The following is a 17,708-nucleotide window of genomic DNA, read 5'->3' as shown; positions in this document are numbered from 1 at the left end:
AACCTTTGAATGTGTGTTAGAACAAACACTCTTCCTGGGGAAATAAACACATTTATTCCTGTATGAATTTCATAACTTCTGGAAAAAAATATTTTGTCTGCCAAGAATTAGTATATAAAAACAAGCAAAGGGAAAGCTAAAAACTTTATTGGAAAACACTTATCAGCATAGATACACCCATGATGGGGTGTACTTTTCCTAATTTTAGTCTTAAATTGCCAAGTGGTCTGTACTGGGAAATATTTTTTAGGAAGAAATTACTCTGCATTGTTCAACTCAATGTTACCAAACCACATTTGTTCAACCATGAAATGAATTTCAGTCCTGGATGCAAGCTCTTTAATGAAGGCAACAGGTGAGTTTCCATCTTCAAGTTCACATGAACAAATTGAACTTTCCCTCTCATACAGGCAGTGAGTTTTCAATTCCTGTTGCTGGTGCAGATAGGTAGTCTGCAGTAATGGCACTTTGTAAAAATCAACAATAAAGATAAGTGAGCATATGTTTTAGAATTTAAGCTCACAACAGAATTTCAAGACTTCTCTGGCAGAGAATTTTCTCAGCCTTAAAATAAGATTGCTAGAAGCTACCATCTTTCAAAACCTTCCTAACCTTTCTCCATTCCACTAATCACTGCTCCAAAGCCAGGAGATCTCAAGAATTACTACCCTATAGGAAAAAAAAATGCAAATGCCTAAGACATCTTTCTGAATTCCTAAGCAGTCAAGCTGTCTGTAACTGGGCCAGATAATCAGACGCCCAAGCAAAATCATTTTTCCATTCCTGGGATGGGACATCTCCCACTTTGTTCTGACTTCATCTGAAAAATGGAATCAAAACAATGGGGACCTAAGAATAATAATAAATGGCAAACCATTTTGAAAATACCAAGATGTGTAGACAAGAAAGATTGCTCAAGGGAAAGAAACGGTATTTTTCCACTGATTACAACAATCTCTTTTCCTAAGACAGTGAAAAATAGGTAAGGATGATCACAAATCACTCCGAAGATGGAAAGGATAGAAAAATTCAAAAGGCAGGGAAGGGAGAGCATCTGAGAAGTCAAACTGCGGGTGGGGGAGGCACAAAATAGTGACAAAATAACCCAAAATAAATTCTCTTGTGTGATTCAGCAGGAGGTGCCACAAAGAAGACAGTTCAAAGACAAACACAAAGGGAGGTATTTGTTCCACTGTAAAAGAGACAGGAATAAAAGTGGGAGGATTTTTAACTTTACATTTGACAGGGAAGGGCAGGTTAAAGGAAAAGGGAGCTCAAGGGGGAGCAAAGAGCTTTTAAAGAACTCAGAACTTTCAGAGGACCTGTGGAGACAGAGTCTCTTAAACTTCAAGCCGGTGGTAAAATACTGTACTCCTAGCCACTGAAGCTCCATGCACCATCTCAATGGCTGTTTGTTTGGGGCGGGGGGTTGTTTTATTTTGTTTTAATGGTGGGGAAGTGGGAAGGTATGAAAATTATGCTCCCAGATTCCAATTTTTCATTTCCGCGATCAAAAATCACATTATTGTAGATGTTCATTTCTGTTTTAGTTAACTGCAATGAGACAGAACATAATAAACAACCAGCTCTGCGATTTTTTTTTTTTTATGCCCCATGGAATGCCAAGGTATCTAGGTACCTTGGTATCAAGGTATTTCATTTATCACATATTGTGTTCTATCCTCCAATAAGAGGGATCTAGAGATGGAGCTTGAACTAAACAAAGCAATGAGTTCATATAAACGAGATATTTTGGTCATTTGGAAATGGTTCTAAGATTGAGCCTCAGCCTATGGTGGGGGAATTTACAGTCTGCTTTTAAGAGCAGTGTGAACCAGAAATCTGAGGCATAGATTCAGATAGCTGGTGCAAAGTGGTATGGTGGCATACACTTGTAATCCCAGTGACTCAGAAGGCTGAGGCAGGAGGATCTAAAGTTCAAGGCCAGCCTTTGCAATCCAGTGAGACTCTGGCTCAAAATAAAATAATAAAAAGGCCTGGAGATGAGGCTTAGTAGTTAAGAGCCCTTGGGTTTAGTCTCTAGTACAGTCAATCAATCAATCAAAGACATTTTATCTCTGTTTTTGAATTTGAAGGAAGGGAAAAGGATTCCAAAAGAGGAAATTGATTAGTATAAATTGGGTTTTACTACACTAAACAAGTTCAGTGGGTACTACTGTGTACATGAAAACTAGAGACCTGCTTTCCTTGAAAATTATTATTTAAACTACTGCAGGTTATGAAAATTCTACCTATTAATATTGAATATTGAATATTGAATTGATGGACTTCTAGTTTTCAGGCAGATATGTAAAGGAAAACTGGTATCAAGGGCTCTGATCTTCATCCAAGACACCAATACTACATCTCAATTCAGTTGAAAAGGATGATCATGCCTCAACCTTCAACAGCCATCAATTTCATTTATGAGTGTAATTTCTGTCATCTTGTATTTTATTCCTAATGTGTAAAAATTGAGTTTTCAGGCAATGCAACAAACGTCGATTTTCAAAACCCTACACTATGGAAATTTGCAGATGGCAGGGGCCAGAAGTCAGTGCAGAATCCCAACAGGAGGGCTTTATGTAGCATATGCCACCTTACTAAATGCTGAAGCAGGCACCCCACCACAGCTGCGGGGGCAGGGCCTGCTGTTTCCGCAAGAAAGCAGAACTCTTGCCCACCCACTCATGCATGCTCTTACTTCCCCTGTTGAATCACACATTTATCATATTAAGTAGGTATGGAGCACCTGGAATGGCCAAGTGAACATGAAGTCCAAATTCCAAGTGTAGTTCCCAGAGTAACAGCAGCAGCATCTGAAAACTTGTCCAAATACAATATCTCATGCACTCCATTTCACAGAATCAGAAACTCTGGAGATGGGGCTCAGCAATGTGTGGTGTAAATGCCCAATGGGTGATTCTGATGCACACTAAAATTTGAGAACCATCCTTCTAGTTCCTTGACATTCCTATACAGATGAAGAATATGAGAGTGCAAAGTGACTTGCTCAAGACCACTGCTCCAGTGTGTGGCTGAGTCAGGATTAGCATCCAGGTGTTATGGACTAAAATTTGTCTCCACCTACCCCAAAACTGATAAAGCACTAAGTCACAATGCCACTATGTTTGGAAACAGGGCCTTTAAAGCTATAATTAAGATTAAGTGAGGTCAAAAGGGTGGGGCTCTAATCCAATAGGATTGGTGTCTTAATAAAAGAAGGAGAAACACCAAGAGTCTGAGTGCTCAGAGAGGATGCAGTGTGAAGACACAATAACAAACAGCCATGGGCAGGCCAAAGAGAGAGCCCTTGGGAGAAATCAGACCTGCTGACCCCTTTGTCCTGGACACTCAATCTCCAGGACTGTGAGAAATACATTTCTGCTGTTAAAGTCAGCCAGTCTGTGGTATTTTATTATTGGCATCCCTGGCAGACGAATATACCAGGTCTTCTGATTCTCTGGATGTCAAGATTTGATTTAAGTGATTCTGGAATTCTGGACCAAGCCCGCAACATCTAGAGAAACAAGTAAATCTCCTGGAAGGCTGTTCTATCAGTGACACATAGTAAGAGGGAGATTCCTGGAGCCCTTGGTTGGCCACGAGAGGTGGTCAGGACCTGCCGGGAAGGTGTGTTCTCCTGACCTGCAACTAGTGTGACAGTTCTGCCACTGGTGATGCGAGAGCTGTGGTCCTGGCTCAAAGGGGCCACTGCGTCAGGAGAAACTGACAAGACTGAATGGCAGGAGGGAGGCTGCCTTTGTCTTCAGAGAAGTGGGAAGTAACATCGGTTTGGGTTTCTAGGAAGGGCAGCGGCCACACGCCCTGTGGATAATCCAACTCTGGAGAAAAGTGTCCCAGAGACTCCTGAAGTCCAATCCGTCACCCTCTGAGCCACAAAATCCTTCTTCCAATGGAATTTCATAACTCAAGCAATCGCATTTCATAAAGCCTCTGATTCTGCCCTCTGGAATTCTTGTCCGTTAAGGTCACCTCTGAATTTTCAACTCCCTCATCTCCCATAGCCACCCATCCATCCAGGCAGCACACAATCTTATTCCTTTTTTCTCTGAAACATATTTCCACTCTTCTTTGTCCTAGCTGCCACTACCTTTGATGATATTTTGTCACCTCTTGCTTGGACTACACATGAAGTCTTCTTCTCACCACTGACCCTACTTTTTAGATATTCTCTCCATAATACAGACAAAAATCTTGCCTCCAAAATATTAGTCTCAGACAAAGCTTTTCGATGTGCCCTTCCCACCTGATCTTGAGCCATATCCCTACTCCAGCTCCTCAGGATGCAGCAGCCTAACCCTCCATGCCTAGAATCCAGCATGCTCCCTCCTCCACTCCCCTGGGTCTGTATGTATAGGGTCCTAACTTCTTCTGGAAAATGCCCATTTGTTTTCTTTGTGTGTATGGCAAAACAACAATGCCTGTATTCCCACTGACAATGTAAGAAAGATACATTACCCATCTTAGAAAGCCCACTCTCCACTTCCCTTCCATCTGCCAGAGGTAGCAGCTATGCCTAATTTGCAGTTTCCCAGTCTCCTATTCTTCTTGATAGTTTTATTCCATGTATACATACCAATAAATAATATATTATTTGGTTTTGCTTGTTTATAAGAAGAAATAAATGTTCATATTTTTCAAGGTCTTCTTTTTTACCATTATGTACCTGTGATTTGCCCGCATTGTTGTCACACTGTTGTGGGTAACTGTAGCTAATTAATTGTGCTGTTCTCTCTATAAATATATACACATAATATGCACACTTTCTCCATTCTATTGTTGATGGGCATGCGTGTGATGTCCAATTTTCAATATCATGAACACATATCTGATGCAAAAATGTGTGAATTTTATAGGCTCTGTCTGCAAAACTTTTGGGGCCACAGGATATGTGTATGACCAACTTCACCATGTTACCAAGTAATATCAGGTTGTTTTCTAACATGGCTATCACAACTGGCAATCATAATATCTTAATTTTTCTATTTATTGATAAATTTAGTCTGATGGTACTTTGTTTAGGATTTTTGCATGTATGTTCAAAAGTGAACCTGGACTCTAACTTTCCTTAAATAATCTTTGCATAAGGCTATACTAAACTTAAACATTAATTTAAGAATTATTCTTCTTTTTCTACTCTTTTTAAAAGGTTTTCAAGATTGGCATTATAAGTTGCTCAATTTTTTGTTATAGAATTTGCCTATAAAATTATCTAAGCTCTGTGGTTTGGGAGGAAACTCTTTTCCTCCCAACAATGAAATAATTATAACATAACATTCATTTTATTTAATAATTATAGGAGCATTTTGACTTTTTAGTAAGTTTGATCATTTATATTAATTTATGTTTTTTTAGGAATTTGATCTAATACCTGGTCTTGGGCCACATTTCAAAATTAATAGTATAATGAGCTGGGGTTGTGGTTCAGTGGTGGAGTGTTTACCTCGCACATGTGAGGCACTGGTTTTGAGCCTCAGTACCACATTTAAAAAAGTAAATAAGCAAAATAAAGATATTTAAAAAATTAATGGCATAAAGTGATTCATAATCTCTTACCTATTAAATCTGATGCATTGATTACATAATCTTTATTCCTCATGCTGCTTACTGGTGGATCCTTTTCTATATCAGTCTTTTTCAGAGTTCCAGACATTTTATTTGTCTTTTGGTTTGCAACACAAATCTTACAGGCATTTTAAGCTCCACCAACACCTTTTTCCTTCTGTCTCTTGCATGGGCCGCCTGTGTGGGATCATGGGATCATGCTCTGCTTTCAGACTTGGCTGAAGACCTCTCAGAGTGAACCTGCCTGAGTGCCACATGCTGTGCCCTGGCCAGTTCATGCTGCTTTTTGCTCCTCTTTTCACTCATTGTCTCTGTAAATAAAGTTTTATTGGAACATAGTTGAGCCCATTCTTTGTCCTGATGTCTTTGGCTGTTCGGGGGCTAGAATTACAAAGCTGAGTAGATGGAACAGAGTAATCACAGTAGTGAAATTTGCTATCTGTTCCTTCACAAAAAAACGTTGCCAACTGTTGCTGTAAGGGTATTGCTTTAAGATTTTCCTCTACTACTTGAACTATGTCTTACAAATTTTGCTGTACAGTATTTTCATAATTCCTCTGAGCTTGGTGTTTTTGATTACATGGTATAATTTCTTTGATTTGTGAAGATTATTTAAGGTCACTTGAAAGTGTGATTTTTTTTCAAATTTCTAAACATGAAACTTTATCAAGGTATCTTTTTTATAACCGACTTCTAATCTAAATTGTTTTGTGATTAGTTTAATTAGTATAATACTAATTGTCTAAAACATTCAGAAATTTTATTTCTGGTCTATCACATGACCAATTTTTTTATATGTTCTTGAAAACAGTTTTATTTTGTAACTGTTGGATGTAGTCTCTTATTAATTGTACCTTTAAACTCTTTTACATCTTTATTGATTTTCTGTTTGACCAAGGAATTACTGAGAAAAGTGTTAACATCTCCCACTAAAGGGAAGATTTATAAACTCCTGCAGCACTGACCATTTCTCCTTTATGTCTTCAAACACATACCAATTAAACCTTTAGTAACTTCCTGGTGAACTGACCCTCTCAGGAAGATAAGAATTTTTCCTATTCATTTCTAATAATGTTTTTGTTTAAAGTTTCTGCTGTTTGTTTGTAAATCTACTCTGAGAATCTCTAGCTCTCATTGGAGAGTATGTCCATTAGGTTCACCAGTCATTATGGCATCTGCATATTTGCCCACTTGATTATACACTTTCCACTTCTTCCTTTTTTTTTCTTCTTTTACATTGAAATTTCCCCACTACACTTTTCTCCTTTACTTACTTTAAAGGCATATACTCTTTCTTTCTTTCTCTTTCCTTCCTTCCTTTGTTCCTGTTCCTCCTTCCCTTCTTTGAGGCTACTCTAGATGTTTTAATTTGCATATTTATCTTAAAGTATCAATGTATTATTATCTTTACTTTTCTAGAATAATAAAAGAGCTTAAGAATTCTTTATTATCAAGGCTGGGGTTGTGGCTCAGTGGTGGAGTGCTTGTCTGACACGTGTGAGGCACTAGGTTTGATTCTCAACACCACAAATAAATAAATAAATAGATAAATATACATCAACAACTAAAAAAAAATATTAAAAAAGAATTCCTTATCATCAAATACATCCCTATTTTCATGTTATTTACATGTGATTATTATCCAGAACTTTGAATACATACTGATTATGTATTTAATTCCCCAATTTATAAATATATTTGTTATTGTTTTATATAGAATTGTTTATCATTGTGTTTTAATTTAACTTTGTTTTAGCCATTTCTTCTTTTTTAGAACATCTTTCTGAGATCACTTTTATTTCTAATTTTTTTTTTTTGTACTGGAGATGAAACCCAGGGGTGCTTTACCACTGAGCTATATCCCTAGCCCTTTTTATTCTTAGACAGGGTCTCACTAAGTTGCTGAGGGCCTCACTAAATTGCTGAGGTTGGTCTCAAATATGGGATTCTCCTACTTCAGCCTCCCTTCTCTCCTGGGAAGTCATTAAGATTGCATGTTTACACCACCATGGTCAACCTAAATTATATTACTTAGTTTTGTTGGTGGCAAATTTCTCAGGTTTGTTTTGTCTGAAAATATCCTATATAGTTTCTCCTTCTTCAAAGATTATTGAAGAAGATTCAAAGATTACTGAATATCTTATTATCTCTCAGCATTTAACATATAAATGTGTGTGTGTGTGTGTGTGTGTGTGTGTGTGTGTATCTATCTATCTCTCAACAGAATGGCTTGGAGCATTTTTATTACTAAGTGAAACAAGGAAACTATGAGTCTATTTCTAGTTAAACAACTAATTTGCTACCCAAAATTACTTAATTAAATCAGACTATGCTTCAGTTCATCCCCCTAGAAAGGAGAATTAGCTAGTGTTCTACCTTATAAGAAAATCAGTAAATTAAGTAGCTATAATAGGGGAAATGAATTTAAGGGCAGGTTATTTTACCTTCTTAACTATGTGAATATATCCTAAAGTGCTGAGGCATCAAGAACATTTTAAATTAGTATATGAAAGAGAATGAATCAATTTTAAGACATTATTATTCTGAAAGATCCAAAGTACATTTATCTAAAAAGAAGTTAACTTGAATTATTAAAACATATTCAGTAGGATGAGGAGGCTCTATTCTGAAAATCAGCCTTTAAAATAGATTCTCTCAACTCTGCTCACATAACTGTGAAGAAGACTGTCACTTAAGCACACTGCTCCTGCAGAAAGCAGGTACCTGGAAATGAGGCGAGGGCCTCTGCATTTATAAAGCATTCATTTTAGAGATGAATGAACAACAGACCAAGTTTGTGGAACTAATGGCAAAGTTGAGACTACAAACCACAGCTAAATGAGGGTGTTTTTTTTTTTTAAAGAGAAAATCCTGTGAAAACTAANAAAAAAAAAAAAACAGAAAAGAAGCCAGGTGTGGTGGTGCATGCCTTTAATCCCAGCTGCTCAGGAATCTGAGGCAGGAGGATCACAAGTTCAAAGCTAGCCTCAGCAAATTAGAGAGGCCCTAAGCAACCTACAAAGTCCCTGTCTCAAAATAAAAAAATAAAAAATAAAAGGGCTGGAGATGTGGGGATGTGGCTCAGTGGTTGAGTACCTCTGGATTCAATCCCCTAAACCAAAAGAAGAAGAAGAGGAAGGAGAAAGAGGAGGAGGAGGAGAAGAAAGAAAAAGAAAGAAAGAAAGAAAGAAAGAAAGAAAGAAAGAAAGAAAGAAAGAAAGAAAGAAAGAAAGAAAGAAAGAAAGAAAGAAAGAAAATAAATGTACCCTGAAATTGAAGCCATCAAGAATCACCACCCCTTGGGCTGGGGATGTGGCTCAAGCGGTAGCGCGCTTGCCTGGCATGCGTGCGGCCCGGGTTCGATCCTCAGCACCACATACAAACAAAAATGTTGTGTCCACCGAAAACTAAAAAATTTAAAAAAAAATATTAAAAAAAAAAGAATCACCACCCCGAATTCAGTCACTCATGAGGTTATTGGTCATGATGGTGCCTCCGCAGAATGTAACACAGGACAAACTGACTGGCTTGACTTGTGACTGCTATAGGGCCACAGTGTCCCAAGCCTGTGTAGAAAGACTGCCCTCTAAGATCTTTCAGGATTTGTGCTTTCTTCCTGGATTACTCCCCTTTTCAGATCTGTGCTGCATTGCTGACCTACCAACCATTGCCTTCCAAATTCCCAAAATTGGGCTCCATTCCTGGAGAATGATGATTATCTCTTTCTTGGCATTACATTACCACAGGCAAATACAATGATAACTATCTGTGGAGATGTGGGGATGTGGCTCAGCGGTTGATGCAATACATGCAATACAGACTAGAGTCTCTTGCAAGTGATCACTATCTTGTGGGCTGTTTATATGGAACATAGGCCAGTCCTATGGATTGGTGTTGAATAAAAAATAGATTATCGTTTGTCCAACTGTAAGCATAGATAATGTTATGATGGCAAAAAGATTTCATTGTTAAAAAAATATTGAGAATCTTGAGAACTGGGGAGAATTCCCTGGTGTAGCGGGAGTTCCTAGCATGTATTGAATCCTGGTACTTCTGATGATAATGCTCCAAAGTGAAACACTTCACACACCAACCAAATGAATGTGATACAAAGAGCCTTTTGGGAACATCAATTTCCTTTTGTCCCCATCAATTCTTCACTCACTGAACAGCATAATGAACTTTAAAACTCTACATAGATCATCAGTTTGAGACATGTATTCCCCTGGTATATCTCAAGCCTGACTTTCCAGTTTTTAGATATATCTCTCAAAATTTTCATTAGCAATCCTCATGTTCCTCAGTAAGTGACTTCTCTGGGGACAGGAACATTTTTGTTTCTTAGGAGACAGAGATGAATATATGATGTTGACCCACACACAGAAATTCAGCTTAGAATTACATACCAGTTCTTAATACGCAACAAATGGGTAAGAGTTTGAAAGTCCATGTTCCTGAGGCATCCTCCAGAAATCTGTTCTAAGTCAGGAGATGAATGGAGGGGTAAGAAAGAAGAGGAATCAGGAGATAGTCCCCAGGCTTGCAGACCAGTTGATGGACAACTACAGAAAGCCAATGAACAGGGAGCAACTGTTGCTACTTTGACCTTAAGTTTCCTTTAGATGGAACCCTTCTGGCATATCTTCTTACTCTAGGGCTAAGCTTTACTTGTATGTACATGATGGTTCCAGAGAAAGTGAGAAAGAAGGAGAAAGTAGCTGAAAATGTAGGGGGTGGGGAGAGAGCAAGGGAAGGGGAGGAGAAGGAGGAAAAGGGGAAGAAGAAGAAAGCAGGTGTGCATGTGTGTGTGTGTGTGTGTGTGTGAGAGAGAGAGAGAGAGAGAGAGAGAGAGAGAGAGAGAAAGAGAAACCCGAAAAAGCTAGCAATTAGAGAAATGCAAATAAAAATCACTCTCAGATTTCACCTCACTCCAATCAGAATGGCACCTATTATGCATACAAACAACAATAAGTGTTGGCGAGGATGTAGGGGAAAAGCTACACTCATACACTGCTGTGGGACTGCAAATTGGGGCAGCCAATATGGAAAGGAGTATGGAGATTTCTTGGAAAATTGGGAATAGAACCACCATTTGACCCAGCTGTCCTTCTCCTTGGTCTATACCCAAAGACTTAAAAACAGCATACTACAGGGACACAGCCACATCAATGTTTATAGCAGCACAATTCACAATAGCTAAACTCTGGGACCAACCTAGATGCCCTTCAATAGATGAATGGATAAAAAAATGTGGCATATATACACAATGGGATATTATTCAGCAATAAAAGAGAATAAAATCATGGCATTTGCAAGTAAATGTATGGAGTTAGAGGAGATAATGTTAAGTGAAGTTAGCCAATCCCAAAAACTCAAATGATGAATGTTTTCTTTGATATAAGGAAGCTGATTCATAATGGGATAGGGAGAGGGAGCATGGGAGAAATAGATGAACTCTAGATTGGGCAGGGGGTTGGAGGGGAAGGGAGGGATCATGTGGTTAAAAATGATGGTGGAATGTGATGATCATTATTATCCAAAGCACAGGTATGAAGACACGAATTAATGTGAATATATTTTGTATACAACCAGAGATATGAAAAATTGTGCTCTATATGCGTAATAAGAATCGTAATGCATTCCGCTGTCATATATAAATTTTAAAAAATGAAAAAAAAAGAAAAAGCAAGCAAGGAATGAAGGAAGAGAGAATAAACAAGCATGAGAAGGAGGAGGAGAAATAAAGTACTGGAACAGGTTTAGACGTGCAAATGAATGCCAAATCTGGGCTTATTAAAAAGCTGCAAAGAGATTCATTTTAAATGACAACACTAGATCCACAAAACCAAAGTCCAAGATGCACCTCTGCAACAGCTGGAAAGGAAGTTTGCAGATCAATCTTAGCTAAAATACAGGAAATATGTGCATTTTAATTGCTTATGTCTGATGTTCCCAGAAGTATAATGAAGTTCTTAACAAAAGCACAGTGCTTTTGTGACATGGAGCCACTTCGATGACCCATATAGATTAGTGACACAGAAAGGGTTCATCTGGAAGGCTGCTTGGGACCTCAGACCTGAGAAAAATAATCTGAAGGGACAAATGAAACTTAGGTAAAAGAAGCTATGATAGGTGGTCCTCTTAATTAAGCACAAGGCAATAATAATAAGTTTTGAAAGGGATAGATAAAGCTCTTCAGAAGATAAGGATATTTGTAAGCAGAGCTGTGCTCACACCCATACAGGGGAATTGATAATACTACACAAGTAGACACCAGATGTAGAGTTTAGTTGAAATATAGGCATCAGATTTCAAATAAACTTATGTTCCTCTCTTTTCTTCCATTTATGTTTACTAGATTGCTCAACATATGTTTATCTTGCAAATGCTGTAGCCCAAGTGCTGTGTTGGCTTGGGGACAAATCAGAAAAAAACGATAATAAAAATCCCGACTAAACCTAAGACACACATATTCATGAACGCACGCGCATCTTTTTAAAAATTTTGGATGTAGAAGTTCGCATTGCCTATTCAGAACAGAGCCTGTAATTTCCAAATGTGGAGTCCTTTTTCTTCAGTAATTAGGTAAAGCTTACCCTTGGAGGAAGAGGGTCCAAAGCTATACTTGCTGAATATCTAGCCTAAGCAATGTGATCTGGCAGAAATGAAGAATGAGAAATGAAGTAACCACTAGGTCACTGTATGCCTGAATTTTTAGCATTGACAGGAACTGGGAGAAATAAAACTAAAGAAAAAAAGAAAAAGCACCTTGTCTCCAACCCAATGTTTCTCAGGAGACAACCTGCTGGGAAAAAAAAGGAAACCATGAAACAAATCTGCGCACCATCATGAAGCACCAGATTATTGAGATTATAAAGCAATAGTGAAAATCACTTTCCAGTTATATTCTCTACTAAAGGTATAACAATTTGAATGTGTTGATTTGAATTCTGACTGACTATTTTTCCTCACTACTAGATGTGACCAAATGGTAGGTTCAAAGAGTCAGGTAGAGAGATCTGAAATGTGTATTCAAGGAGTTACACTGCATTAGCACTAGTGACCTTAAGAGGGATTGTGCCCCATCTGTGGTGACTTCTGCAGGGGTGTAGGAGTCATATTAGTTCAACATTTTGAGACATGAGGGATACTGCTGGAGCTTTCAACAGCCAGAGCCCTCGGCAAGGCCTTTAGTAGGGCTACAGCCCTTCAAGCATGTACTTGAAATGCCTGCTTCTTTTTCAGTCACCTTAAACCCCTTGGTCTGAGCCAAGGTGAATCATCGTCTAGAGCTACAGAGCAGTTCTCATTCCATGAAGAAAAGTTTCAGCGCAACCTGAGACTCTTTCATTTCCATTTTGGGACAAGGCCAGTTCTCCATCAGTGGAGGTTCTTTTTCACTAATAGCCTAAGACCTCTCAAATCCAGTTTTTACAGTTACAATTGCTCCAATGATCTACATTTTTTTAAATTATTTTTTTTATTTATATATGACAGCGGAATGCATTACAATTCTTATTATTCATATAGAGCACAATTTTTCATATCTCTGGTTGTATACAAAGTATATTCACACATTTTCGTGTCTTCATACCTGTACTTTGGATAAAAATATTCTTCACATTCCACCATCATTTCTAACCACATGATCCCTCCCTTCCCCTCCAACCCCCTGCCCAATCTAGAGTTCATCTATTCATCCCATGCTCCCCCTCCCTACCCCACTATGAATCAACCTCCTTATACAATGATCTACATTTTTACTTAAAGATCTGCCTAGTTTCTTAAAGCATCAGATATAAGAGTAGAAGAAAACAATACAAAAAGCATTCTTACATAATCTACATAGTCTACTTTATCAAAACCATGTAGCCATGTATGTTTGGGAATTTTTAGATTAAATTGTATTTATGTTAACTGGTTCTCCATTAACTAAAAAATTGAAGCCAAATAATCTTGATTTGCTCCCAAAATAGTTTTTTTTTTTAGTTTTATCTCTTTCTTCCCTAGAAGTCTGCATACTTCCTCAAACATGACACATACTAACCCTCCTCCAGGTTTTTCTTTATGATGATCCTTCTGTCTCAAATGCCCTTTCAACCCCATTTGCAATCTACAAACACAGTATAAAATCTGCCTCTTTTCAAATCTTTCCTGACTCCCTAGTGACCTAACTATTTCTTCTATGGTATATAACTTTTATGTTTACCTGGAGGCTGAGGCAGAAGAATTGCAAGTTCAAGGTCAGCTGTGGCAACATAGCAAGGCCCCAGGCAACTTAGTGAGACCCTGTTTCAAAATAAAAAGGGTGGGGATGTGACTCAGTGGTAGAGCACCCCTAGGTTCAATTCTGGGTAGTGGGGGGAAAAGCCTTTTACATTTATTTAACACATTTTGCATGGCTTTATCATTAGTTCTTCAGATATCTAACTCTCTGACTACACTTTAGATTCTTGAAAATAGGATTATGTGTCTTGCTCAACTTTAAATTTTCCTCAATCCCTAAACATGCCTTTTACATAGTAAGTACTCAACAAATGTTTGTTGAATAAATTAACAAATGATTGCCAGGGCTCTTTACCTAGCTGTAAATGTCTTAAAGCTCTTTAGAAAGTTATTAATTTTGTCTTAGCTTAGTAGACATTGAAAAAATACCTCATTATACTCAATAATATATTATACCTAACCTATGGATTATAGAGGGGTTAGCATTAAATCTTCTTTACTCTAAAACCACAATCAACATGCTTTTAAATTTTCATTTAATCTAGGCAATTTATAGATAAGATCTAGGAGCCTCTTTGGCCTTGTGATCTATTTGACCTCTTTTGTGTATTCTGGAGGCCTCACCAAGATGTGAACCAGCAGGGCCTTAGCACAGCCAGGGACTCAAGCAGGGCCTTGGGACCAGTCCAAATATTTGTCATCACCTACCAAACAGCTGAAAGTCAAGCACAGGTTTCTGTTGCTTATTAAAAGTGTGACTTGGGACCACAACCTTCGTATATTCATGAAATCAAGCACAAACATACATATATGCGCAGGTTTTTATTTGGCTAAGGCTTCCAGGGTGCAGGTGGGAGAGTTATTTAGATTTTGTTCCCAATTAATTGAGTTAGAAATCGTAGTAAACAAACAGTTTTAGCACATCTTCTGCCCCCCCAAACAGTCCCATACCATTGAAGAACAGCTGCTTCAGGATCCCAAGTGGTTCATAAAAACCTGGGTGGAGCATGGGTTCTGCACCCTGGCAAAGGAATCCCCAGGCACTGGGTGTAGGATCTACCACTAAAGTGTGTATTATGTACCACATCATGTATGGTAGCGCAGAAGGCAATGTATGCATAGAATGAGCCAGGTCCTGTGCTGCTCACTATAGCTCTGCAAGCTTGAAAAATTCTTAACATCCTCATTTTAGAGATCAGGTAAGTAACAAATCCAAAATTCACATTTGGGTCTATCCTACCTTATGGTCTTTACCATTCATTTTGGAGACTGCATGTGAAAGCTGTACTGATACAGATACAACAGTGATCTGAAAATGGCATGTGGCACCAGAGAAACCATCAACTTTAAAATTTGTAATAGGAGAGAAAGAAATAGGACAGTCAATGAAAAAAAAATCAATGTTCTGGCTAGGCAAAACTTATACTAATTATAGTCATTCATGGGAATTGTGTACAATCCTGCCTAATTATGAGCCAGTACAATATTTGTGTATAAAAATAAATGTCAGAATAACTTTGATCTAAAAATCTATTTAATTAGAATACTGAGTTCTATACATATGTAATCAGATATCAATTTATCCAAGTGCTAAAATACATCTTAGTTTGTTTTCTGCTACTTTAAAAGTACACCATAGACTGACTAAATTATCAACAATAGACACCAACTTGGCCCACAATTCTGGAGGTTAGAAGTTCCCAGATCGTGATACTAGCTTCTAAAGAGAGTCTTTGTGCTGTTTTATAAGATTGCAAAGAGGTAAGTGAGCACTCACAAGTCATAGAGGGAGCATTTAAACTCTATCATTCTTCCTCTTCTTCTTCTTCTTAAGTCAGTAATCTAATTATGAGGACTCAAACCTCATGACCTCATCTAACCATAATTACCTCCAAAAGGCTCCCCACCAAATTCCATCAACATATGAATTTGGGGATTAAGTTTCCAACAATTGAATTTTGGGGTAGTAATGAATGTTTTAAACTGTAGCAATGAATGTGTGACATCTTTATAGTATTTAATACTTTATACAGTACCCTCTGACAATATATGCAAATGCCATTTATTACCAGATGTTGGGAGGAAACAGGCAGCAAACTCATAAAATAGGGTCTGCATAATCTTAGGATCCATTCACTTCATTCTGACACCTCACTGTGAGTTAATTATAATTTTCACCATTCTGTAGATTAGTAAACTGAGGCTAGAATAGGTAAAATAGCTCATCCATGTAGTTTGCTTTTCTATTCATAACTCAAATGAAAGTTATTGATACTTAATTAAACACCCAGATTCAGTACCACAAGAAGTCTCCTTTCATTAAGGAAATCAAAAACCTACCCATTCTCTGTTATTTGAAGAAATGTTGCTATAATTCTTTAAAATTAAATTTCCCATCTACTTAGCCTGATTAAGCTTCTAGTTGTTGGGGCCAGCTTTATGAGTGAAATAAAGAGCCAATTAGGGGACTCTAACCTAACAAAAATAAGGCACCATCAGCCTGCCCACATGTCTAGACTTCCTATGCACCTGTCTGTCCTAAAGGAGTGTAGGAAACATCTACTCCATCCAGGGAAGGAAGAATTCTTCACATGGTTAAATAATCAACATTATCCACCTTAGTTCCATGGAAAGAAGAGAGGACAAAGATGAGAATCATGTTAGATGAAGAAGAGGGAGCATGAATCAGAGGTTCAGACCACTGCCCCCAGCAGGGCCCCTCATGGGAGGGCAGTAGGGGACACAAGAATCAAACTTAAATTTAGGTTCATTCTTTCTATTCTTAGACAAGAGAAGGGATCAGAGAAGGTGAATGGCCAGATCCTTATAGTAGGATGATCTTATGTTGTTGGAAATCCCACAGAGGCAAATTTCTACACTTAAAATATAGGCTGGACAAGCAAACAAACAAACAAAATAGACAAACCTTCCCAAACAAGACAATGAGATTTTTGTGGTTGAGGATTCTTCAAATCATGTTGCCCATTCTTTGATATGGGTAATTACAACTTGCTAGTGGGGAGGGATTGGCTTTTGCATCAAGAGGCTTTGCAAAATAGACCTTCTGAAAACTGTTCTGCCAATCTGTACTCCTGAGGTCCCAAACAAACAGGCACACTTCCGTTCACAAAGCCTGCTTATATTTATAGTTAAGCAGAATATCAGGAATCAAATCTATGGAATAGTCACAGGGGATTGTCTCTTCATACTTTCTAAGTGTAAAATGAAAGAGCAATGACATTTGTAATAGCTAGTAGGACTAACGTCAATGTTTACATTGTTTGTTGAGACAATATTAATAACTAATATTTATTGAGGACTTACTGTCTGCTGGGCAGTGTTCCAATCACCTTACATGGATTAACTCATTTAATCCTCATAAGAACCTTTTGCAACAGGCACTGTTATTACCCTCATTTAACACATGAGGAAACAGGTACAGAGTTAAAGAAACTTCCCCAAGGTCATACATTTTAACAAGAAACTGTTTTTATCATGGAAGCTTGAAAAAGCTAATTATTATAAATTTCTCTGGAGTGACTGATGTCCTTATTAATTCAAAAAAAGAACAAGCTCTCTCTTAACCCTGAGCTACCAGAAGTATCTAACATTAAGATGTCCTGTTCATCATGTACTCAAAAAACTTATTTGGGGCCAGGTGGAGAGTAGTAGTTGGTCAATAAATGTTGAATGGATACCCTGCTTATTTAAAATTTCATAATGTCTTTAGCTATAGGACAATTTTAAAGGATGTTTAAGGGTAGAAAAATCTGAATTCATTTTGATGAAATGTCTATCATTTATTAAACCTATTAATCTGTCTGCCAATCCCTCTTTTATACACTGTAATATGTGATACATTGTCTTTTATGTTGATATTTTCATCCAAGGAC

Source organism: Marmota marmota, unplaced genomic scaffold (genome assembly GCF_001458135.2).
Source record: "Marmota marmota marmota unplaced genomic scaffold, marMar, whole genome shotgun sequence".
Lineage (NCBI taxonomy): Eukaryota > Metazoa > Chordata > Mammalia > Rodentia > Sciuridae > Marmota > Marmota marmota.
Note: the sequence above shows the minus strand (reverse complement) of the source record.